This window comes from Zophobas morio, unplaced genomic scaffold (assembly GCF_036711695.1).
Source record: "Zophobas morio isolate AGI-343-1 ecotype UQ-CSIRO unplaced genomic scaffold, CSIRO_AGI_Zmor_V1 ptg000006l, whole genome shotgun sequence".
Classification (NCBI taxonomy): Eukaryota; Metazoa; Arthropoda; class Insecta; order Coleoptera; family Tenebrionidae; genus Zophobas; species Zophobas morio.
The window spans coordinates 621017-639956 of record NW_026972111.1 but is presented as its reverse complement, the minus strand read 5'-3'; the positions used below and the strand labels follow the sequence as shown (position 1 = coordinate 639956).

Genomic DNA, 18940 nt, shown 5'->3' with positions numbered 1-18940 from the left:
AATTTCGATTTGTCGGTTTTTCAATTTTTGGATTTTTCGATGTTTCGATTTTTCAATTCTTCAATTTTTCGATAATCCAATTTTTCAATTTTTTGATTTCTCAAATTTTTGTTTTACAGTATTTCGATTCTTTAAATTTTCGATATCTCGATTTTTTAAGTTTTAGATTTTTCGATTTTGTGACGTTTTGATTTCCCAATTTTTCAATCCTTCGACTTTGGGTTACTCTAATTTCTGAATTTTTCGATTTCTGGATTTTTTCATGCTTCAATTTCTCGAGGTTTCAATTTTTCGATTTCTTATTTTTTGATATTTCAGTTTTTCAATTTTTCGATTTCTTAAATTTTACAATTTACGAATTCTAAATTTTTCGATTTTACGATTTTTTGTTTAACTTTCTCGATTTATAAATATTTTAATATTGCAATTTTTCGAATTTTGGATCTTTCGCATCTCCTTTTTTCCAATTTTTTTATTTTTCTATTTTTCAAGTTTCCGATTTCTCAGTTTTCCAAAAATTTTCGACTTTCCCATTTTTCATTAATTCAACGTTTCAATTTTTGAATTTTTTAAATTTTTCTGCATTTTAATTGTTCAATTTTTTAAACTTTAGATTTTTCGATGTTTCGGTTGCTGGATTTTTCGATTTTTGGACTTTTCAAATTTCGATTTGTCGGTTTTTCAATTTTTCGATTTCTCGATATTTCTAATTTTCAATTCTTCAATTTTTCGATAATCCAATTTTTCAATTTTTTGATTTCTCAAATTGTTGTCTTTTCAGTATTTCGATTCTTTAAATTTTCGATATCTCGATTTTTTAAGTTTTAGATTTTTCGATTTTTTGACGTTTTGATTTCCCGATTTTTCAATCCTTCGACTTTGGGCTACTCTAATTTCTGGATTTTTCGACTTCTCGATCTTTTCATGCTTCAAGTTCTCGAGGTTTCAATTTTTCGATTTCTTATTTTTTTGATGTTTCAGTTTTTCAGTTTTTCAATTTTTCAATTTCTCGATATTTGGATTTTTCGATTTCTCGATATTTCGAATTTTCAATTCTTCAATTTTTCAATAATCCAATTTTTCAATTTTTCGATATCTCGATTTTTTAAATTTTAGATTTTTCAATTTTTTTTGCGTTTCGATTTCCCGATTTTTCAATCTTTCGACTTTGGGCTACGCTAATTTCTGGATTTTTCGACTTCTCGATCTTTTCATGCTTCAGTTTTTCGGTTTTTCAATTTTTCGATTTCTTAAATTTTACACTTTTCAATTTCTTAAATTTTACACTTTTCGATTTCTAAATTTTTCGATTTTACGATTTTTTGTTTAACTTTCTCGATTTCTAAATATTTTAATGTTTCAATTTTTCGAATTTTCGATTTCTCGCATCCCCCTTTACCGATTTTTTAATTTTTCAATTTTTCAAATTTCCGATTTTACAATTTTCAAGAATTTTCCGACTTTTTCATTTTTCAATAATTCAACATTTCAATTTTTGAATTTTTTGAATTTTTCTGCATTTTAATATTTCAATTTTTTAAACTTTAGTTTTTTTGTTGTTTCGATTGCTGGATTTTCTCATTTTTGGACTTTCAAATTTCGATTTGTCGGTTTTTCAATTCTTCAATTTTTCGATAATCCAATTTTTCAAATTTTCAACATCTCGATTTTTTAAGTCTTAGATTTTTCGATTTCCCGATTTTTCAATCCTTCGACTTTGGGCTACTCTAATTTCTGGATTTTTCGACTTCTCGATTTTTTCATGCTGCAATTTCTCGAGGTTTCAATTTTTCGATTTCTTAAATTTTACACTTTTTGATTTAAAAATTTTTCGATTTTACGGTTTTTTGTTTAACTTTCTCCATTTTTAAATATTTTAATATTTCAATTTTTGAATTTTGGAACTCTCGCATCTCCTTTTTCCGATTTTTAAAACTGTTCGATTTTTCAAATTTCCGATTTCTCAATTTTCCAAAATTTAAATCCTTGAAATTTTTCGATTTTGGACTTCTCCACATTTGGTTATTTCGATTTTTAACATTTTTCGATATTTTAATGATTCAATTTTTTAAACTTTAGATTTTTGTTGTTTCGATTCCTCGATCTTCTGCTTTTTTTACTTTTCGGATTTCGATTTGTCGGTTTTTAATTTCTCGATTTTCAAAATATTCTGATGTCTCGTTGTTTCAATTTTCCAATTTTTCGAGAATTCAGTTGTTCCAGATTTTCGGTTTTTCAATTTTTCGATTTCTACATTTTAAAACATTTGTAAGATTTCAGATTTTGCAATTTTAAAGTTAAATAAAATTGTAACATGTTATATACATATTACATATTACAAGATGGCGCCTAAGACAGACGCTAATAAAGACGAGCGGAATCAAACGTGTAAAAAGTGCAAATCAAGAGTGGTTTCAGGCGTTAAATGTGGAATATGTGCAGCTGTGTTTCACCCAAGTTGTGCTAAAAACTCCGCTTATGTAAAAATATCGGATGATATAGTGAAATGTTGTGAAAAAACATATGAAAACCAAATGGACGACGAGTTCGAAGATGCACTCGACTTTGACGAACTACCGAAACATTTCAAATACATCTTAAGACAAAAGGACATTATCATCGCCGAACTTAGGGAAAAGAACGAAATCCTGAAGGATCAGGTGAAACTTTACAAAACCTTCAGTAGGTTACAACTCGATGATCTAGAGGGTGATAAGCAGCAAGTTGAAAAAAACAAGCTAGATGATAAGCAATGTACTCCACAAAACCAGGTACATGCAAAAAACCCAAATAAACAGCGAACAGCTGATCAAATGCCAAAAATGACGAACCCAAACCATACGACCAAACAAAAGCAAATTAAACAAATAAACACACCTGATATTAGGAACGCTGACACTGATAATTCTCGGAAGGAAAGTGAATGGAATGAAGTGCGAATACGACAAAGGAAATCATCACAGAGGGTGCCTCAAGTGGTTGGAACCAACACCCAGTTCCCCTCGATAAAGGTGGCCCCCAAGAAAGCCTTCATATACGTTTCGAGGCTAGCTCCTGGAACCTCAGCTGCAGAAGTCTGTGGTCTGCTAAAATCTAAATTCCCAGAGACAACATGCCAGGAACTTGACAGTAAACACCCGGAATTTTACACATCATTTAAGGTGACCGTCGATCTGCATAATTTCAATTCAGCACTAGATGCCAATAACTGGCCAAGTGGATGCTATGTAACACGTTATTTTCATCGGGCGACGACGAGACAAACACCAAGTTAGTCCAAACTCCAATCTGTTCACTACTACATCTTAATCTCCAAAGTTTAAGAAACAAACGCAATGAATTCAGTCATCTTGTAAATGAATTAACCCCTACAGTTATTGGTATCACTGAACACTGGCTCAAAGACGGCGAAGTCTTACCATACGGACCTGAAAACTATCATCTAGCTGCAACCTTCTCCCGCCAAAGCACCCGAGGTGGTGGTACAGCGATATTCTTAAAAAATTCCAATCTGTTTGACAGTTCTCCTGTGAATTTCGATCAACCTAAACCGATAGAGGGTGACTTTGAATATTGTTGTGCAAAGATCAAACCGTCCAACGAGCCTAATATTCTAGTAGTATGTATATACCGTGCTCCTACTGGAGATAAAAATGTATTTCTCCAAAAATTATTTGAGTTATTACAATATGTTTTTAGTACTTCATCAAAACGATTAATAGTCTGCGGAGATTTCAATGTCGACTTTCTGGAAAACAGTAACAATGACGAAGCTCGTGAAGTGGTACATCTTTTTCAAAGCTTTGGATTAATACCACATGTACGGGAAGCAACGCGAATAGGTAGAAATTCAGAATCCCTCTTAGACAATATATTCAGCAATATTAATACTGATTCTGTAGCATGTGAAGTCATCAAGTCATATATATCGGACCATTTCTCGCAAGTATTGAAAATCTCTTCTGGGGACCAGCAAATAGAGTCGGAAACCCTCTATACTCAAAAACGAAATTTCGTAAGTTCAAAAAATAATCTTACCTTTTACGAAGCCATTAGAAATGAATCTTGGCATAATGTTTATGGTGTATCAGACAGCAACAGTAAATTTAAACAATTCTATGAAATAATCAAATACCATTTCAACAAATCCTATCCATTAATAACAAAGCCTGCCATCCAAAATAAAACAAAAAAAATTAACAACCCATATTTGAAAACGTGGTCAGCATATATACATGATCTATATAAATTATATATAAAAAATAAATCACCACAACTGCTCCAAAAACTTAAACAGGAAAAAAAAGACTTTAAGAATTTTTTAAAAAAAGTAAAACAAGATGAAAATTATAGATTAATTAATGGTTCCACAAATAAATCAAAAACAACGTTTGCTATTTTTAAGAGTATCACACAGCGGGGGTATCGTAAGCACCAATATTCAATCAAAGATAACAATGTCCCAATTTCTGATCCATCAGAATTAGCCAATAGGTTTATGAAAGTATTCCAACCGACTAGGGACAGTAACTCTAGTAGTTCCAATATTAATAATCATTCAGTTAGTAACAAATATGTCAATAATAGCATGTACCTTATGCCGGTGACAGTAGACGAAGTAAAAAAATTGATAACCACGTTACCAAATAAATATTCAAGTGGGATTGATGAAATTCCTATAACCGTAATAAAAAGCGTCAACAATCTTATAAGTGAACCCCTAACTCAAATACTTAATCAATGCTTTTTAGATGGCTACTTTCCAAATGAGTTAAAAGAAGCCAAAGTTATCCCTATTCACAAAAAAGGCAGTAAAGAAAATATTAACAACTATAGGCCAATATCTCTTCTGTCATCAATCTCAAAAATTTTTGAAAAAATTATATATCATAGATTAATTAATTTCCTTCAACGTAACGCTATCATTTCTCAAACACACCATGGTTTTGTACCTAATCGTAACACCGAAACTGCTTTATTTAATTTTATGGACTCATTACTGAATTCTCTTGACGATCATCAAAAATGTGCCGGTGTCTACTTCGATTTGTCAAAGGCATTTGATACAATTAAACACGACATCCTGTTAAATAAAATAGAGAAATATGGTCTTAGGGGGCAAGTAAATAAATTAATAGCATCATATTTAACTGGCAGAACTCAACGAGTTGATGTAACGACTACTATTAACAATATTTTAACAACTAAAAAGTCGTATATTAGTCATATCATGCAAGGGGTACCGCAAGGATCAATTCTTGGCCCTATATTGTTCCTTCTGTATGTAAATGATCTACATGAACACGTGGACATTAAGCACGTTTATCAATTTGCTGACGATACTTCGTGTATGGTGTGCAGTCATAGTCTTAATATGCTTTCTGAAAACATAGTTACGGTCATTAACAAAATGATTACATACTGCAAGCAGAATTGTCTAAAATTAAATGTGGATAAAACAGGATTGCTATTCTTTAAAAATTTTGAAAACATATTTATAAATCATATGCAAATTCAGCAATCTAGTGAAATAAAATTCCTAGGAATTGTCATAGATTACAAACTGCAATTTTCGGAACACATTAAAAATATAATAAGTAAGATAAATACAGCATGCTATGTAGTACGTGTTCTAAAAGAAGAATTACCCATTGCAAGTCTTATGCAATTCTACTACGCTTACGTACAGTCCATTATTTCTTATGGCATTGTTTTCTGGTACATATCGTCTGAGTGGAACAAAGTCTTTATAACCCAGAAGAGATTTTTAAGAATTATACTTGATTTACCAAGTAAAGAATCATGTAGATCTTTTTTTAAAAAACTTGGCATAATGACAGTAACCTCCCTCTATATGTTTAAATTAATAATGTATGTAAGATCTAATGAAACCAGTTTTGAAAAAAACAGGGATCTTTACTCTCGGATGACCACAAGAGGTAATGCTTATCTTAGCGTGCCCAAACATAAAACCCGTTGCTTTGAAAAAGGCCCACATTATAGAGCAATTCTCGCATATAATTCTTTGCCATCAACTATAATAAATATACGCGAAACAAATAAATTCAAATGGGAACTAAAAAAATATTTAATAGATAAAGAGTATTATAGCTTTGATGAGATACTGAATCGATGTTAACGTCTATATTGTACTGTAAAATTGTATGTATGTGTATATATTTGTATGACACTATTGACACTTTTAACTCTTTGTATGTTGTGACAATGCCGATGTCGTATATTCACGATCTTGATGGCTGAATAAAATTTATTATTATTATTATTATTATTATTATTATTATTATAATTTTGATTTTTTTTTTTTTCTCCAAAAATCTGGATGTCTAGGGTAAAAACTCAACACCGATTCATAAACCACAAATGGAGGGGTACGTTATTATATAAAATAACGTCTACGATGGCTTACTCTCGGGAAATAAAAACAACTGTAACGGCAAAAAACTGACAGTTATTGAAAATGACATTTGACAACAAAATAATGTTAGGTTAGAAAATGTTTTCTCAACATCGATCTTAACGACGAAATTGTTCACGCCCCAAAGTATATTTGGTTGTCTACTTATCTCCAAAAATAATTCCCAATTATAAATAAACGGCAAATAATAATTCCAAGGCCTACTCCAAATAATTTTTTTGTTGTACACCCGTTATGTTTTAATTGCACATTCCGTTCCTGGTACCGCAAAACAGAACAATAAAAACACTTTTTAAGCTTTCAAATGTAAAAAACAGATTTATGGAAAAGATTTCGTGCTCAAAATATCAACTTGGTTCGATAGAAGCGGCACATTTATTTCTCATTACCTAGATTTAAACATTAAAATAAAGTAAGTATTTTATTAGCAAAAAATTTCGATCTCGGTATAATCTTTTATTTATAAACATAGTACTTGCGATTTATTGATCTTGTTATCATGTTTGGTGGATTAGATAGAGTGTAGTTGATGTGCCTAATTGTTTACAATAGTGTTGAGATCTTTTTTATGATATCAATTATTATTATTTGATGTTAATATATCTTATCGCTTTCGAGAGTTTCGCGAAATTGGTACACGATGCACTCGTTATTAAATTCCTCAAAATATGCTGCGATAAATTGTGGACACAATATTTTTGATTATTATTAGGTTTCTATTAAGAAAAATATAAACAGATATTTAATATTTTTCTCTTTAATATGTGTCAGTTCTAAGTGCAATTTGTTTTTTTCTTGAGAATGTGAATAAAATTCAGTGTTGTAAAAATTGTCGAAAGTTGCAAAAGTATTGTTGGTACCCAGTAGCGAGGGGTACTAGACTGCTCCGCTTCTTTACTACGGGTTTCCATAATCCCTAAACATTCAGAATAAAGTGGACAAGGATCAAGAATTTATAGTATATTTTAATTTTAATACAGACATTATTTAAATAAATTGCACTACTAACAAATTAAAAAATCCAGAAATTGAAAAATTCCAAAGATTTAAATTTTGAAAAATTGAGAAATCGGGAACTTGAAAATCGAAAAATTTTAAAAATCGAAGAAAGGATATGCGAGAAGTCCAAAAAGGAAAAGTTAAACAAAATATCGTAAAATCGAAAAATGTAAAATTTAAGAAAACGAAAAATTGAAAAGCCGAAAAACTGAAATATCAAAAAAATAAAAGATCGAGAAATTAAAAAATATCCAAAATTGAAATGTGGAAATAATGAAAAATCGAAAACTTGAAGAGTCTAAAAGTCAAACAATTTTAAAAATCAAAACAACCAACTGTGGAGAAGTTCAAAATTGAAAAATTTTCAATCGGAAAATTTAGAAATCGAAAAATGTAAAACTAAAGAAACCGAAAAATTGAAAAAGCGAAAAACTGAAACAACAAAAAATGAAGAAATCGAGAAATTGAAAAATCCCCAAAGCGAATTCTGGAAAAATAAAAAATTGAAACATCGAGAAATTGAAGCACGAAAAGATCGAGAAGTCGAAAAATCGAAAAATTAGAGTAGCCCAAAATCGAAGGGCTGAAAAAACGAGAAATTGAAACATTAAAAAATTGGAAAATCGAAAAATTGAAAAACCGACAAAAAAAATCAAGATCCGAAAAGTCCAAAAATCGGAATGTTTCGATGTTTTGATTTCTCGTTTGTTCGATTTTTCCACTCTTCAATTTTTCGATATTTCAATTGTTCGAATTTTTAAATTTTGGATTTTCGATTTCTCCATTTTTTGGTGTTTCGATTTTTCGAAAAATAAAAAATAGGAAAACTGAAAAATGCAGAAATCAATAAATTGAAAATTTTCAATTAAAAAAAAAAAAACGAGAAATTGAAATATCAAAGAACTGAAAAATTGACAAATCGAAACATCAAAAAATAGAAAAATTCAAACATTTTAAAATTGAAAATCCATAAACCGATAAATCGAAAATCCAAAATTTAAAAAATTGAAAAATGGGAAAAAAGTCGAAAAGTTAAAAATTTAAAAAATGAAAAATCAAAAAACTTAAAAATCAAAACTTTAAAAATTTGAAAAAATTAAAAAACGGGAAATTGGAAAAATTACAAAGTCGAAAAACTGAAGAATGAAAAAATTTAAAAGATTAAAAATCGAAAAGTCTAAAAATTGGAAAATTTAAATTAAAAAAAACTGAGAAATTGAAATGTCGAAGAACTGAAAAATTGACAATTCGAAACATTAAAAAATGGAAAAATTCAATCATGTTAAAATTAAAAATCGATAAACCGAGAAATCGAAAATTCAAAATTTAAAAAATTGAAAAATCAGAAAATATGTAGGAAAGTAAAAAATTGAAAAACTTAAAAATCAAAACTTTAAAAATTTGAAAAAATGGGACATTCGAAAAATTACAAAGTCGAAAAACTGAAGAATGGAAAATTGAAATTAGGAAAATTGAAAAGATTATAAATCGAAAAGTCTAAAAATAGAAAAATGTAAATTAAAAAAAACTGAGAAATTGAAAATATCGAAGAACTGAAAAATTGATAAATCGAAACTAGAAAAATTCAAACATGTTAAAATTGAAACACCAAAAACCGATAAATCGAAAATCCAAAATTTAAAAACTTAAAAATCAAATATTTAAAAACTCCAAAAAATAAAAAAAATAGGAAATATGAAAAGTTACAAAATCGAAAGTTCGAATTTTCCGATTTTTAATTTTTTTGTAATTTTGGATTTTCAATATCTCTATTTTTGGTTTTTCGATTTTTAATCTCTAAGATGTTTCGATTTCTCCATTTTTCAATTTTCCTATTTTCAATTTTTCGACATTGTAATTTTTCCAATTTTCCATTGTGTAATTTTTTCGAATTTTTAAATTTTCGATTTTTCATTTTTTCAATTTTTAACTTTCCGCCTTATTTTCCGATTTTCCAATTTTTTAAATTTTTGATGTTTCGATTTATCAATTTTTCAGTTCTTCGATACATATTTCAATTTCAGTTTTTTTTTAAATGTACATTTTTCAATTTTTCGATTTTCAACTTTTCGACTTTTGGCCTCTTTCGATTTCTGAATTTTTGATGTTGTTTTGATTCCTCGGTTTTTCGATTTTTCCACTCTTCAATGTTTCGATATTGTAATTTTTCGAATTTTTAAAATCTGCTTTTTCGATTTCTCTATTTTTTGGTTTTTCAATTTTTAATCTTTAAGATGTTTCGATTTCTCCATTTTTCAATTTTTCCATTTTTCAGTTTTTCGATATTATAATTTTTCCAATTTTCCATTTTTTAATTTTTCGAATTTTTCCAATTTTCCATTTTTTTAAATTTTTCCGAATTTTTAAATTTTCGATTTTTCATTTTTTCAATTTTTAACTTTCCGCCTTATTTTCTGATTTTTCAATTTTTTAATTTTTGATGTTTCGATTTATCAATTTTTCAGTTCTTCGATACATGTTTCAATGTCACAGTTTTTTTAGTTTATATTTTTCAATTTTTCGATTCTTAACTTTTCGACTTTTGGCCTATTTCGATTTCTGAATTTTTGATGTTGTTTTGATTTCTCGGTTTTTCGATTTTTCCACTCTTCAATGTTTCGATATTGTAATTTTTCGAATTTTTAAATTTTGGTTTTTCGATTTCTCCATTTTTCAATTTTCCTATTTTCAATGTTTCCATTTTTCAGTTTTTCGACATTGTAATTTTTCCAATTTTCCATTTTTTAATTTTTTCGAGTTTTTAAATTTTCGATTTTTTATTTTTTCAATTTTTAACTTGCCGCCTTATTTTCCGATTTTTCAATTTTTTAAATTTTTGATGTTTCGATTTATAAATTTTTCATTTCTTCGATACATATTTTAATTTCAGTTTTTTTTAAATTTACATTTTTCAATTTTTCGATTCTTACCTTTTCGACTTTTGGCCTATTTCGATTTCTGAATTTTTGATGTTGTTTTGATTTCTCAGTTTTTCGATTTTTCCACTCTTCAATGTTTCGATATTGTAATTTTTCGAATTTTTAAATTTTGGATTTTCGATTTCTCTATTTTTTGGTTTTTCGATTTTTAATCTTGAAGATGTTTCGATTTCTCCATTTTTCAATTTTCCTGCTTTCAGTTTTTGATTTTTAAGTTTTTGGATTTTCCAATTTTTCAATTAACTTTTCGACTTTTCGATTACTCAATTTTTTTCGAATTTTGGACTTATTTTTCGATCTTTTAATGTGTTTGTTTCTCAATTTTTCATTGTTTCGACCTTTTATTTTTTCAATTTTTCGATACATATCAAAATTTTTCATCAATTCAGTTTTGATATTTTTCAATTTGTAGATTTTTCTGGTCTCTAAATTTTGGATTTTCGATTTCTCGGTTTTTCGATTTTCAATTTATACATGTTTCAATATTTCAATTTTTTAATGTTTCGACTTGTCAATTTTTCAGTTCTTCGATATTTCAATTTTTTGTTTTTTTTTTAATTCAAATTTTACAATTTTTCGATATTTCGTCTTCTCCAACTTTATATGTTTCGATTTCTCGATGTTTCCACTCTTCAATATTTCGATATTGTAATTTTTTGAATTTTTGAAGTTTCAAATTTCTCAATTTTTCAGTTTTTGGATATTTCAATTTTTCGAATTTTTAAATTTTGGATTTTCGATTTCTCCATCTTTTGGTTTTTCGATTTTTAGACTTTTTGTTTTGATTTCTCGGTTTTTCCATTTTTCCACTCTTCAATGTTTCGATATTGTAATTTTTCGAATTTTTAAATTCTGGATTTTCGATTTCTCTATGTTTTGGTTTTTCGATTTTTAATCTTGAAGATGTTTCGATTTCTCCATTTTTCAATTTTCCTATTTTCAATTTTTCCATTCTTCAGTTTTTCGACTTCGTAATTTTTCCAATTTCCCATTTTTTAATTTTTTTGAATTTTTAAATTTTTGATTTTTAAATTTTTGGTTTTTCAGTTCTTCAATTTTCAACTTTTCGACTTTTCGATTTTGGTCTGTTTCGATTACTCGATTGTTCGAATTTTCGACTTCTCGATTTCTCCATCTTTCGATGTTTTTTTTAGTAATAATAATAATAATAAGTTTATTGTCCCACAGGTTTCCCAATTTTTTTTTCATTGTTTGGATATGTCTATGTGTATACAGTGTTTTTAAAATTTTGGATTTTCAATTTCTCGGTTTTTCGATTTTTTGAATTTTTCAGTTCTTCGATATTTCAACTTTTGGTTTTTTAAATTTAAATTTTTCAATTTTTAGACTTTTCGATTTTTAATCTTTTCAATTTTCCCATTTTCAATTTTTTCATTCTTCAGTTTTTCGACTTTGCAATTTTTCCAATTTCCCGTTTTTTAAGTTTTCCAAATTTTTAAAGTTTTGATGTTTAAGTTTTTTGATTTTTCATTTTTTGGATTTTTAACTTTCCGGCTTATTTTCCGATTTTTCAATTTTTTAAATTTTGGATTTTCGATTTTTGGGTTTTTCGATTTTCAACTTGTACATGTTTGAATTTTTCAATTTTTTAATGTTTCAATTTATCTACTTTTCAGTTCTTCGATACATATTTCAATTTCACAGTTTTTTTTAATTTATTCTTTTCAATTTTTCGATTTTTTACTTTTCGATTTTTGGTCTATTTCGATTTCTGAATTTTTGATATTTCGTCTTCTTCATCTTTTAATGTTTCAGTTTTTGAATTTTTTGATGTTCTGATTTCTCGGTTTTTCGCTTTTTCCACTCTTCAATGTTTAGATTTTGTAATTTTTCGAATTTTTAAGATTTGAATTTCTCGATTTTTCGAATTTTTAATTTTTGGATTATCGATTTCTCTATTTTTTGGTTTTTCAATTTTTAATCTCTAAGATGTTTCGATTTCTCCATTTTTCAATTTTTCTATTTTCAATTTTTCCATTTTTCAGTTTTTCGACATTGTAGTTTTTCCAATTTTCCATTTTTTAATTTTTTCGAATTTTTAAATTTTCATTTTTTCAATTTTTAACTTTCCGCCTTATTTTCCGATTTTTCAATTTTTTAAATTTTGGACTTTCGATTTTTCGGTTTTTCGATTTTCAACTTTTACATGTTTGAATTTCCCAATTTTTTAATGTTTCGATTTATCTATTTTTCAGTTCTTCGATACATCTTTCAATTTTACAATTTTTTTTTCATTTATTCTTTTCAATTTTTCGATTTTTGGTCTATTTCGATTTACCTGAATTTTTGATATTTCGTCTTCTTCATCTTTTAATGTTTCAGTTTTTGAATTTTTTGATGTTTTGATTTCTCGGTTTTTCGCTTTTTCCACCCTTCAATGTTTAGATTTTGTAATTTTTAAAATTTTTAAGTTTTAAATTTCTCGATTTTTCGATATTTCAATTTTTCGAATTTTTAAATTTTGGATTTTCGATTTCTCTATTTTTTGGTTTTTGATTTCTAATCTTTAAGATGTTTCGATTTCTGCATTTTTCAATTTTCCTATTTTCAATTTTTCCATTCTTCAGTTTTTCGACTTCGTAATTTTTCCAATTTCTCATTTTTTAATTTTTTGATGTTTTAGTTTTTGACATTTTCATTGTTTGGATTTTTCAGTTTTTCGATTTCATAATTTTTCGTCTCTTTAGGTTCGGAATTTTTCAATTTCCCGATTTTTCTATTTTTCAATTCTTCGATTTTCTGATTTTTCAAGTTTTTAAATTTTGGATTTTCAATTTATCGGTTTTTCGGTTTTTTGAATTTTTCATTTCTTCGATATTTCAACTTTTGTTTTTTTTTTTAACTTTAAATTTTTCATTTTTTCTCGTCTTCCATCTTTTGATGTTTCGATTTCTCGATGTTCCAGCTTCTGAATTTTTCAATGTTTCGATTTCTTTCCAACTTTTCCGATTTTCCGTTTGCCAGTCATCTTTATTAAATACATAATTTCCGAAACTACTGGACCGATTAACAGTTAAACGCAAACCAAAATTGATTTGTGTTTTTTTGGAGAAAAAAAAATCAAAACCGTACACGAAAATTTGAAAATTTCTGTTAAATATCTAAGTGTGAAAATTCGCAAATTTTACTATTTATTTTAGAAACTAAACCAATTGCTCTGAAATTTAGCACATGATTTGAGGTTATTTTCAGACTGATTGATCGTTAATTAGAATTGTCTACGTACCCCCACCAAAACTTTGATGACATCACTCGAAAATTTTGCCAAGTAATTCCTATTTAATGTGGTTCAGGGGCAACAGAAATTCGACCCAAAATACTCAGATCGCTTGACAACCAAAATATTTTATTCCAACTGTGATGGGCTAATTTTTGTCATGCAAATCTGACACATTACGAAATATTAAATGATAAAACAATCACAAATAATTCTATCAAATCAACGAAAATTTTTAACAAAACAAAAATAACTACTATTTACATAATCGATAAACTAAAATGCGATAAGTGCATAAACAAGCCACACTACACGCATTTCTGCATATTGAAAATGCAAACAACCAAACACTGATAACATTGAAATTAGCTTATCACATTATTTACACCCGTACATCGCGTGTTTCAAACCAAAGTTTGTAGGAACGTGTTGATCCCCGATTTCGTTCTGAACAAAATCTTTACGTTTAAAAATCGACAACAATAATTTATAAATTAATCAACACGACTGACACCGACCTAATTTATAAGTTTATAGCCTGCCGAGATAAAACAACGGCTTCTGTACTTCTATCTAGAAATAACCGCGTCAGATCGCACGAGTGCGTAAAGTCATCACCAAAACAATTGATAGCATTCTCCTTACAAAAACCCACAAGTTTTGCACGCGAACTATATCACGTGCTTTTCCCGAACAGCGTTTTTAATTTTTATCGTCCAGATAAGACCGATAAGGAGATTAAAAGCCTCCAAACCTTTGAACCTTGACACTGCCATTCCTCATCACTCGAATCTCCAAATAGGCGACTTGTGACGACGTTGCGTTAGAAAAATTGGTCGAAGGTTGTTTAGACCGAACTTTCCTTGCCCCTGAAGTGTGGCCTAACAAATCCCGTTTCTTTGAAAAATTATAAAAATTGTAACAATACTCCCGCAGCTATGACTTGAATTTTTCAATTCTTTAATTTTTTTCTAATTCAATTAGCAATTTTTCGAGTTTTTAAGTTCAAATTTTTCTATTTTCCAAATTTCTCAGTTTTTAATTGTAGTATTTTTCGATTTGAAATTTTTCTTTTCGGTTTTTTATTTTCTTTATTTTTTAATTAATCGATTTTTTAATGTTTCGATTGTATTATTTTTTGGTTTTTCAATTTTAACTTTTTCAGTTTCTTGTTTCTTCAACTTTTCAATATTTGAGTTTTTGGATTTCTTTAAATTTTCGATTTGCAATTTCGACTTTTTAATTTTTCATGATTTTAATTTTTCGTTTCGGTTTTTTATTCCCTTACTTTTTTCAATGTTTCCATTTTATTATTTTTTGTTTTTTCAATTTTAATTTTTTCAGTTTTTGGTTTCTTCAATTTTTCGATTTTTCCATTTTTCATTTTTTGTTACTTCAATTTTCAATTTTTCAGTTTTTGGATTTCTTAAATTTTCGATTTGCAATTTTTCGATTTTTCAATGTTCCGATTTTACAATTTTTTACTTTTCCAATTTCAATTTTTTCAATTTTTGTATTTTTTAATTTTTCATGTTTCTAATTTTTTGTTTCGTTTTTTTTATTTCTTTATTTTTTCAATTTTTCAATGGAAACATTTTTGTTTTTTCAATTTTAATTCTTTCAGTTTGGCGTTTTTTCAATTTTTCGATTTTTCATTTTTTGTTTCTTTCATTTTTAGATTTTGTCATTTTTCGATTTAAAACTTTCTTGAGTTTTCAATTTTCAATATTACACTTTTTGGATTTCTTAAAATTTTCGATTTGCAATTTTTCGTTTTGTTTATTTTCTTAATATTTTTAATTTTTCGTTTTTTCAATGTTAAAAACTTTTTACTTTTCAGATTTAATTTTTTCAGTTTCTCGTTTCTTCAATTTCTCATTTTGTTTGTCTCTTCAATTTTTAGATTTAGCAAATTTTCGATTCAAAATTTCTTGATTTTCAATTTTAATTTTTCAGTTTTTGGATTTCTTTTCGTTTTGCAATTTTTCGCTTCGTTTTTTTTTTCTTTATTTTTTCAATGTTTCGATTTTTCAATGTTCCTATACAGCTTTTTGTTTTTTCAATTTAAATTTTTTAAATATTACGATTTTTTAATCTTTCATGATTTTAATTTTTCGTTTCGGTTTTTTCGATTTTTCAAATGTTCCGATTTTATAATTATTTGCATTTCCAATTTCTATTTTTTCAATTTTTTGATTTTTTAATTTTTCATCTTTTAATTTTTTGTTTCGGTTGTTTTATTTCTTTATTTTTTCAATTTTTCAGTGTTTCCATTTTATTATTTTTTGGATTTCTTGAAATTTTCGATTTAAAATTTTTCGTTTCGTTTTTCATTTTCCTTATTTTTTCAATATTTCGATTTTTTAATTTTTCATGTTTTCAATTTTTCGTTATGAGTTTTTTGTTTCTTAATTGATTCAATGTTTTAATTTTTTTCAATTTTTAATTTTTTTGTTCAATTTTTAGATTTTGCAATTTTTCGATTTAAAATTTCTTGAGGTTTCTATTTTCAATTTTTCACTTTTCGGGATTTCTTAAAATTTTCGAAATGCAATTTTTCGCTTCGTTTTTTTATTATTATTTTTTCAATTTTTCGATTTTTCAATATTCTGATTTTACAGTTTTTTGCTTTTTCAATTTTTAAAATATTTCCATTTTTTAATTTTTCATGATTTTAATTTTTTTGTTTCGGTTTTTTTTTCCTACTTTTTCAATGTTTCCATTTAAATATTTTTAATTTTTTTGTTTCTTCAATCTTTAAATTTTGCCATTTTTCGATTAAACATTTGTTGAATTTTCAATTTTCAATATTACACTTTTTGGATTTCTTAAAATTTTCGATTTGCAATTTTTCGTTTTGTTTCTTTATCTTCTTAATATTTTTAATTTTTCGTTTTTTCCATGTTCTGATTTTTAACTTTTGTTTTTCAATCTCTTGCAATTTTTCATTTTTTTGTCTCTTCAATTTTTTGATTTAGCGATTTTTCAATTTAAAATTTCTTGATCGTCAATTTAAAATTTTCGATTTGCAATTTTTCGGTTCGTTTTTTTATTTTCTTTATTTTTTCAATTTAAAATTTTTCAGTTTCTTGTTTTTCTAATTTTTAATTTTTCAGTTTTTAGATTTCCAAAAATTTTCGATTTGCAATTTCTCGTTTCTCTTTTTTCTTTTAATTTCTCTATTTTCTCAATTTTTCGATTTTTGAATGCTCCGGTTTTATAACTTTTGGTTTTTCAATGTCCTGATTTTCAAATTTTTGTTTATTTTTAATGTAAAACGTTTCAAGGACTTTTTCGTTTCATTTTCTTATTTTCTTTAATTTTTCAATTTTTCAATGTTCCGATTTTATAACTTTTTGTTTTTTCCATTTCAATTTTTTCAATTTTTCGATTTTATAATTTTCCGTTTCGGTTTTTTGTGTCTTCATTTTCTCAATGTTCCGATTTTTCAATGTTTCCAATTTATTTTTTGTTTTTTCAATTTCATCATCATAATTTTTTCAATTTTTTCAGTTTCTTGTTTTTCCAATTTTTAATTTTTCACTTTTCAGATTTCCAAAAATTTTCGATTTGCAATTTTTCGTTTCGATTTTTTAATTTCTGTATTTTTTCAATTATTCGATTTCTGAATGTTCCGGTTTTATAGCTTTCGGTTTTTCAGTTTCAATTTTTTAAATTTTTCGATTATTTATTTCTTGATTTTTTCAATTTTTCGATTTTTCAATATCCTGATTTCCAAATTTATCTTTTTTTTAATGTAAAACGTTTCAATTTTTGGATTTGTCAATTTTTCGGTTTTAAAATTATTTCACTTTTTCAATTTTACGATTTTAAAATGTTTCCATTTTCCAATTACTGGATTTTCACACTTTTTCATTTATTCTACTTTTCAACTTTTTTATTCTTGAATTTTTCATTTCTTCAAATTTTCGTTTTGAATTTTTATTTGTTTCATTTTACAATTTTTCAACTTTTGATGTTCCGATTTTATAATTTTTTGTTTTTCAATTTCAATTTTTTCAATTTTTTGAGTCGCAATTTTTCAATATTTCATTTTCTTCGTTTCTTCAATTTACGATATGCAACTCCTTGAGTTTTCATTTTTAAATTTTTCAGTTTTTTGAATTGACAACTTTTGAATGTCTATGTTTAGATTTTGCACTTTCACGAGTTTTCAATTTTTAATTTTTCAATTTTTTAACTTTTGAATTTTTCAATTTTCGATTTCGACGATATTTTTTTTTTGGTTTTGGTTTTTTATTTTTAAAAATTTTCGGTTTTCCAATATTTTCAATTTATAATTATTCTTTTTTTAATGTGAAATTTTTCAATCTTCCGATTTTTAATTTTTCATTTCTTCAATTTTTGTTTCGAATTTTTTCACTTTTTCAATTTTCCATTTTTCAATTATTGGATTTTAAAACTTTTTCATTTATTCGATTTTTCAGTTTCTCGTCATTTAATTTTTCAATCCAATGTTACAGTTTTTCGATTTTACAATTTTTGGGTTTTCCAATTTTTCTTATCGATTTGTTTTTTCTTCTTTTTTAATTCATTGTCTTTTTCGATTTCTAAATGTATCTATTTTCAGTTTTTATCTTGTTACAGTTTTTCAATTTTACAATTTTTGAGTTTTCCACTTTTTTACGTATGTTTTTTCTTCCTTTTCTATTTATTAATTTCTTAGATTTTTAAATTTATCGAGTTCAGTTTTTGAATGTTTCAGTTTTTCCTTCCTCAGTTCTTCGATTTTCAATTTTTCGATTTTGCAAGTTTTTGTTTTTTCTTTTTTTGATTTTCAAGTTTTTACGATCTTTTAGTTTTTCGATTTTTCATCTTTTCGAATAAAAAACATGGCAAACTGCAAATTATAAAATGAAATTAAAAATGAAACAAAAAAGTATAACATGAAAGCTTTGAAAAGTCTAAAAATTGGAAATCAAGAACTTGAAAAATTGGAGAAACTTAAAATCGAAGAAGTGCAAAATTGACAAAATTTAAAAGCAGGAAAATCGGGAAATTGAAAAATCTAGAATTGAAAAAATGAGACATAAAAAATCTAAAATTCAAAAATCGAAACACTGAAAACCGAAAAATAAATATCATAAAATCGAAACGTTTAAAAAGTAATGGAAATGAAAAAACGAAAAAATTCTGATATAAAATCGAGAAAATGAAAATAAAAAAATCGGAAGAATGAAAAATAAAAATTAAGAACTTAAAAAACTGAGGAAACGAAAAATTGAAAAATCGAAAAATTTGAGAAACTAAAAAAATCGAAAATGAAAAATTGTAGTAGCGAAAAACAGCAAAATTAAAAAATTGCAA

At 26.4% G+C, this 18940-nt stretch overlaps 1 protein-coding gene across 2 annotated transcripts in view; it reads right to left on the bottom strand.

Moving 5' to 3' along the window:
- LOC135123255 (mitochondrial carrier protein Rim2) overlaps positions 1 to 18940 on the bottom strand; it is a 64635-nt gene that overhangs the window by 8154 nt on the left and 37541 nt on the right. The window lies entirely within an intron of this gene.